Raw genomic sequence first — 7,888 nt, 5'->3', positions numbered from 1 at the left:
GTTTCACACTGATGGATTTGAGGATATTGAAGAATTCTTGCATCCCTGGGATAAATCGCACTTGATCAGGATGTACAATCCTTTTAATGTATTGTTGGATGCGGTTTGCTAGTATTTTGTTGAGGATTTTTGCATCAATGTTCATCAGTGAAGTTGGCCAGTAATTTTCTTTTTTTGTGGAGTCTTTGTCTGGTTTTGGTACCAGGGTGATGGTGGCCTCATAGAATGAGTTTGGGAGTATCCTTTCCTCTGCAATTTTTTGAAATAGTTTCAGAAGGAGAGGTGTTAGATCTTCTCTAAATGTTTGAGGGAATTCGCCTGTGAAGCCATCTGGTCCTGGGCTTTTGTTTCTTGGATGTTTTTTAATCACCGTTTCAATTTCAGTTCCTGTGATTGGTCCATTCATCTTTTCTATTTCATCTTGGTTTAGTCTTGGAAGATTGTACTCTTCTAAGAATTTGTCCATTTCTTCTAGGTTTTCCATTTTATTGGCATATAGTTGCATATAGTAGTCTCTTATGATCCTTTGTATTTCTGTGATGTCCATTGTTACCTCTCCTTTTTCATTTCTAATATTATTGATTTGAGTCCTCTCTCTTTTTTGCTTGATAAGTCTGGCTAGGGGTTTATCAATTTTGTCAATCTTTTCAAAGAACCAGCTTTTCATTTCATTGATCTTTTCTATGGTTTTCTTTGTTTCTATTTCATTGATTTCTGCTCTGATCTTTATGATTTCTTTCCTTCTACTAACATTAGGTCTTATCTGTTCTTTTCTCTCGAACTTCTTTAGATGTAAAGTTGCTTGTTTATTTGGCTTTTTCTTGTTTCCTGAGGTGGGCTTGTATTGCTATAAACTTGCCTCTTAGAACGGTTTTTGCTGAATCCCATATGTTTTGGAGTGTTGTATCTTCATTGTCATTTGCTGCTAGTATTTTTTAATTTGCTCTTTGATTTCTTCAGTGATCTATTGGTTGTTTATTAGCATGTTGTTGAGTCTGCATGTGTTTGTGTTTTTTGCAGTTTTTTTCTTGTTGTTGATTTCCAGTCATATAGCGTTGTGGTCAGAAAAGACGCTTGATATGATTTCAATTTTCTTAAAGTTACCGAGGTTGGATTTGTAGCCCAGGATATGATCAATCTTAGAGAATGCTCTATGTCTATTTGAGAAGAATGTGTATTCTGTTGCTTTTGAATGAAATGTCCTATAAATATCTATTAAGTGCATCTGGTTTAATGCTTCATTAGGGCCTCTGTTTCCTTATTGATTTTCTGTCTGATTAATCTGTCCATTGCTGTAAGTGGGGTGTTAAGTTCCCCCACTATGCTTCTGTTATTGTTGATTTATCCTTTTAAGGTTATTAGCAGTTGACTTATATATGGTGGTGAACCTCTGTTCGGTGCATAGATATTTAAAATTGTTATGTAATCTTCTTGGATTGATCCTTTGATCATTATGTAATGTCCTTCTTTGTCCCTTAAGATATTCTTCATTTTAAGGTCTATTTTGTCTGATATGAGTATTGCTACTCCAGCTTCCTTTTGATCCCCGTTTGCATGAAATATTTTCTTCCCTCCTCTCGCTTTCAATTTTTATGTGTCCCTAGAAGTGAAGTGGGTCTCTTAAAGACAGCATAGATATGGGTCTTGTTTCTGTATCCATTCAGCCAGTCTATGTCTTTTGGTTTGGGCATTTAGTCCATTCACATTTAAGGTAATTATTGATATGTATGTTCTTATTGCCATTGTATTAATTACTTTGAATTTGTTTCTGCTGCTCTTTTTCCTTTCCTTCTTCTCTTGTTCTTTTCTGCCTATAGAAGTTCCTTTAGTATTTGTTGTAAGGCTGGTTTAGTGTTGCTGAATTCTCTCAGCTTTTGCTTATCTGCGAAGGATTTGATTTCTCCTTCAAATCTGAATGAGAGCCTTTCTGGGTAAAGTAATCTTGGTTGGAATTTTTTTCCTTTCATCCCGTTGAGTATACCATGCCACTCCCTTCTGGCCTGCAGAGTTTCTGTTGAAAAATCTGCCGATAGCCTTATCGGGGTTCCCTTGTATGTTATTTGTTTCTTTTCCCTAGCTGCTGTCAAGATTTTCTCTTTGTCTTTCATTTTGGTCAGTGTGATTAGTACGTGCCTCAGGGTGTTCCTCCTTGGGTTTAGTTTATATGGTACTCGTTGTGCTTCCTGGATTTGAGTGAGTGATTCCTTCCTCATGTTAGGGAAGTTTTCGGCTATTATCTCTTGGAATATTTTTTCTGTCTCCTTCTCTTTCTCTTCTCCTTCTGGCACCCCTACAATATGGATGTTTGTTCATTTCACATTGTCCCAGAGTTCTCTGAGACTCTCGTCATTTGTTTTCAATCTTTTTTCTCTTTTCTGTTCTGCATCCGTAACTTCCACTAATGTGTCCTCCACCTCGCTTATTCGTTCTTCTGTCTCCTGTATTCTGCTGTTAGCTGCTTCTAGTGAATTTTTTATTTCAGTTATTGTATTTTGCATCTCTTCTTGTTTAAGTTTGATATCTTGTATCTCTTTGCTCAGTGTTTCCTGTAAGTTACCCATCTTTGCCTCCAGTTTATTTCCAATGTCTTGCATCATCTTCAGCATCAATAGTCTAAAGTCTTTTTCCTGGAGGCTGAGAATCTCCTCATGGCTTGGCTGTTTTTCTGGGGTTTTTCCTTTCTCCGTCATCTGAGTTATAGTCCTCTGTCTTTTCATTTTCATAGGTTTTTGGTGTGGTGACCTTTTTTCAGATAATAGAGTTGTAGCCTCTCTTATTTCTGATGTCTGCCCCCCTGTGGCTGTAATCAGTGTGGGGGCTTGGTGTAGTTTTCCTGAGGGAGGGGCTGATGCCTGACCCCTGGTAGGAGGAGCCGATTCTAATCCCTCTGGTGGGTGGGGCTTAGTCTCTGGATGGGATTAGAGGCAGCTGTGTGCCTGAGGTGTCTTTACTAGCCTGTTTACTGAGGGGTGGGGCTGTGATCCCACCTGGGTTGTTGTTTGCCCTGGGGCTTCTCAGCAGCTGGCTTATGGGTGGGGCCAGATTTTCCCAAAATGGCCACCTCCAGAGAAAGGCAGCTGCTGAATATTCCTGAGAGCTTTGCTTTCAATGTCCCTCCCTCACAACAAGCCTCGTTCACCCCTGTTTTCCCAGGATGTCCTCCAAGAACTGTGGTCAGGTTTGACCCAGATTCCCATGGAGACAGTGCTTTGCCCTGGGTTCTAGTGCACGTGAAAGTCCATGTGTGCCTTTTAAGAATGGGGTCTCCGTTTCCCCCAGTCCCATGGAGCTCCTGCGCACCAGCCCCACTGGCCTTCAATGCCAGATGCTCCAGGGCTCTTTCTGCCTGTGCCAGATCCCCACACGTGAGAGTTTAATGTGTGGCTCAGAACTCCCACTCTTGTAGGTGAGTCTCTGTGATCCAGTTAGTTTCCAGTCTGTGGGGCTTCCCACCCTGGAGTTATGGGGTTGTTTATATTGCAAAATCACCCCTCCTACCTTTTGATGTGGCCTCCTCATTTTTTTCTGGAGTAGGGCATATTTTTTAACATTTCTGGTCCATTGGGGTGAAGATTGCTCTGCCTTTAGTTGTGAATTTTGTTGTTTTTAGGAGAGAAGTTGAGCTTCAGTCCTTCTATTCTGCCATCTTAATCTCGTCTCCCCCTGATTCTTTTCTTTCTCTTCTCTCTTTTTTTCTTTTCTTCTACCAAGTTATGTGGAGGATTTCTTGCCCTTTGGGGTAGTGTAAGTTCTGCCAGCATTCAGTAGATGTTGCACTTTTGTGAATTTTTCTACATGTAGATGATTATTTTGTATGTGTTCCTGGGAGAATGAGAGCTCCATTCCCTACTCCTCCACCATCTTGACCTGCAATCAGATTCTTAACCCACTGTGCCACAGTATAAACTATGTAAACATTATTTTATTAATTTAAATATATAATTCTTTGAAATAGTAAAACTCTGATGATTGGATTATTTATATCACTTTATTTCCTATTTTGCTCAAAATTTCTATTCAAAATTTTGGTCAATAAACAAACTTATTATTAAGATAATAAATTTATGTCTTAGTATTTTCATATTCCTAGAGAAGTTGTTACAGGGAAAAATGTTAAAATATTTGACTAAAGCAGCTCAGTTATTATAACACTAAGCATTAAAAACTCTATATTCATTTGCTGGACTAGTTGCTGAATATTTTAAACAATTTCCTAAGCCTCTTTGAGTTTCACTTTTCCCTTAGATTAAATGAGCAGAAAATGAGCAGAAGACATCTACATTACAAAATGTACAAGATTTTAACTTATGATTAAATAAATCACTCATGTGAAAGCTCTTTGAAGAAAATAAGTTTAAAGTACAAATATATGTTATCATTATGAGATTTATTAAAAACTAATAATTTATATAAAAATCATTCAATCATTAAATAAGAATTTACATCACATGAATTATACACTACACTTTTCATGCATACCTAACTAATAAGATACTTTAAACAACATACTATGGATTGATTTCTTGATTAAAATTCAGTCAAAAATGGCATCAGATAAATTTCCATCAATTTCCCCACAAATGTAATGTAAATTGGCACAGCAACTATGGAAAATAGTATGGAGGTTCCTCAGAAATTTAAGGATAGAATTTCCATATAATCCAGCAATCCCCCTCCTAGGAATATATCCAAACAGAAATATAATTCAAAAAGAATCTGAAAAAGAATGGATATGTGTATAGGTATACCTAGAATCACTTTGTTGTATGATAGAAGTTAAAACATTATAAGTCAACTATACTTCAATAAATCTAAAAAAAATTTTAAAAAAAGAACGAGAAGTTACGTGTACCCCTATAATCATAGAAGGACTCTTCACAATAGCCAAGACATTGAAACACTCTAAATGTCCATCAACATATGACTGGATAAAGAAAATGTAGTATATATACAATGGAATATGACTCACCCATAAAAAAAGAATGAGATGATACAATTTGCAACAACATGGATGCAACTAGAGATTATCATTCTAAGTGAGGTAAGTCAGAAAGAGAAGGACAAATACCATATTATATCATTTATATGTATAATCTCAAATATAACATAAATGAACCTATTTATGCAACAGAAAGACACTCACAGTCAAGGAGGACAGGCTTGTGGTTGCCAAAGGCATGGGGATTGGTAGAGAGGTGAAGTGGGAGGTTAGGGTTAACAGAGGTAATCTATTGTACATGGAAGGAATAACAAACAAGGTCTTCGTTTATATCATTAACAACTATAGTCAATCCGTCTCTCTCTCTCTCTCTCTCTGTCTCAGGGTGTGAGACAGACCCGCACCCCCTGAATGTGGCTGTTCACCTTGGAGACCTGATGTGGATTTGGGTACAAGCCCAGCAAAAGGTCTACACCCTTTCCTGGAATGTGGAGCATATATTAACCACCTACAAGAATTTGCTTCCCTCTGTCATGAAATTCAACTACCTACCCCTGCCCACCTACCTCTCCCTTGACCTTCCCCATCTCCTTCTTCCTCATTCTTGCCACAGGTTTCTGCCATGAACTCCAGCTACACATTCCTGCCACGGAGCCTTTATGAGCTTAGCACCTCTTCACATTCACAGCTGGCATCATCTTGAGCTCAGTCCATGCCCTTCTGATGCCTTAATAAATCTCTTTCGCTTTACTAACTAGGCCTTGCATGTTCCTCCCTCAGCAAACCTAACATATATATGAAATCACTTTGCTATACAGCAGAAATTAAGACAACATTGTAAATCAATTGTATTTCAATTAAAAAGACAAAACATTTTCCCCAATGAGAAGAAGATAGTAAAATCCTATAAAAATTATTCATCTACAAAACAGTGTAATTCAAAAAGAAATAATCTAATATTGCAAGCTAGAACAACTTTTAAAAAAATAAAATAATTCAAAGGAAAATGATCAAAACTATGGTTTTCTATGTTTAAATATTTGAAGAACCAAGGAAATGCCAAATTCTTGCACAATACAGACACTATTTTTTGTTTCTATTAGCACTATGTGAGGGTATCAGTTTCTTCACCTATTTGTTATTAGTTTTTTGTTTTGTTTTGTTTTTAGGCTATAGTAGTAGGATATGAGATGCTATCTTACTATAGTTTTAATTTTCATGTCTTTATGATTAATAATGTTGACCAACTTTTCCTATACGTCTTTGTCATTTGCATATCTTCATGAATTGTGTAGTTTTTACAATAGAATGACTTCAGCTTCTTAATTTGTTTCAAATTACTTTACCAAGTTTTGGGGCATATTTTTAAAAAATTAATATGTTTGGCATTATTGAAATTCTGCAATTACTTTTTTTTGTATTTATTTGTTCCCATTCTTTTTTTTTATTTTTTTTTTTATTTTCCCACTGTACAACAAGGGGGTCAGGTTATCCTTACATGTATACATTACAATTACATTTTTTTCCCCACCTTTTGTTCTGTTGCAACATGAGTATCTAGACATAGTTCTAAATGCTATTCAGAAGGATTTCCTTGTAAATCTATTCTAAGTTGTGTCTGATAACCCCAAGGTCCCAATCCCTCCCACTCCCTCCCTCTCCCATCAGGCAGCCACAAGTCTTTTCTCCAAGTCCATGATTTTCTTTTCTGAGGAGATGTTCATTTGTGCTGGATATTAGATTCCAGTTATAAGTGATATCCTATGGTATTTGTCTTTGTCTTTCTGGCTCATTTCACTCAGTATGAGAGTCTCTAGTTCCATCCATGTTGCTGCAAATGGCATTATGTCATTCTTTTTTATGGCTGAGTAGTATTCCATTGTGTATTTATACCTCATCATCCGAATCCAATCATCTGTCGATGGACATTTAGGTTGTTTCCATGTCCTGGCTATTGTGAATAGTGCTGCAATGAACATGCGGGTGCATGTGTCTCTTTTAAGTAGAGTTTTGTCTGGTTAGATGCCCAAGAGTGGGATTGCGGGGTCATATGGAAGTTCTATGTATAGATTTCTAAGGTATCTCCAAACTGTTCTCCCTAGTGGCTGTACCAGTTTACATTCCCACCAGCAGTGCCGGAGGGTTCCCTTTTCTCCACAGCCCCTCCAGCACTTGTTATTTGTGGATTTATTAATGGTGGCCATTCTGACTGGTGTGAGGTGGTATCTCATGGTAGTTTTGATTTGCATTTCTCTTATAATCAGCTATGTGGAGCATTTTTTCATGTGTTTGTTGGCCATCTGTATATCTTTGGAGAAATGTCTATTCCGGTCTTTTGCCCATTTTTCCATTGATTGGTTGTTTTTTTTGCTGTTGGGTTGTATAAGTTGTTTATATATTTTAGTGATTAAGCCCTTGTCAGTTGCATCATTTGAAACTATTTTCTCCCATTCTGTAATTTGTCTTTTTGGTTTCTTTTGGGTTTCCTTTGCTGTGCAAAAGCTTTTCAGTTTGATGAGGTCCCATGGGTTTATTGTTGCTCTAGTTTCTATTGCTTTGGGAGACTGACCTGAGAAAATATTCATGATGTTGATGTCAGAGAGTGTTTTGCCTATGTTTTCTTCTAGGAGTTTGATGGGGTCCTGTCATATATTTAAGTCTTTCAGCCATTTGGAGTTTATTTTTGTGCATGGTGTGAGGGTGTGTTCTAGTTTCATTGCTTTGCATGCAGCTGTCCAGGTTTCCCAGCCATGCTTGCTGAATAGACTTTCTTTTTCCCATTTTATGTTCTTGCCTCCCTTGTCAAAGATTAATTGACCATAGGTGTCAGGGTTTATTTCCGGATTCTCTATTCTGTTCCATTGGTCTGTCTGTCTGTTTTGGTACCAGTACCACACTATTTTGATGACTGTGGCTTTGTAGTATTTCTTGAAGTCTGGGAGAGTTATG

The sequence above is a fragment of the Sus scrofa genome, chromosome 11 (genome assembly GCF_054392235.1).
Source record: "Sus scrofa isolate SSC_HxYL_T2T_F1_AM1 chromosome 11, Sscrofa_HxYL_maternal_Yorkshire_Landrace_v2.0, whole genome shotgun sequence".
In the NCBI taxonomy this organism is placed as follows: domain Eukaryota; kingdom Metazoa; phylum Chordata; class Mammalia; order Artiodactyla; family Suidae; genus Sus; species Sus scrofa.
This window is presented reverse-complemented; position numbering follows the sequence as displayed.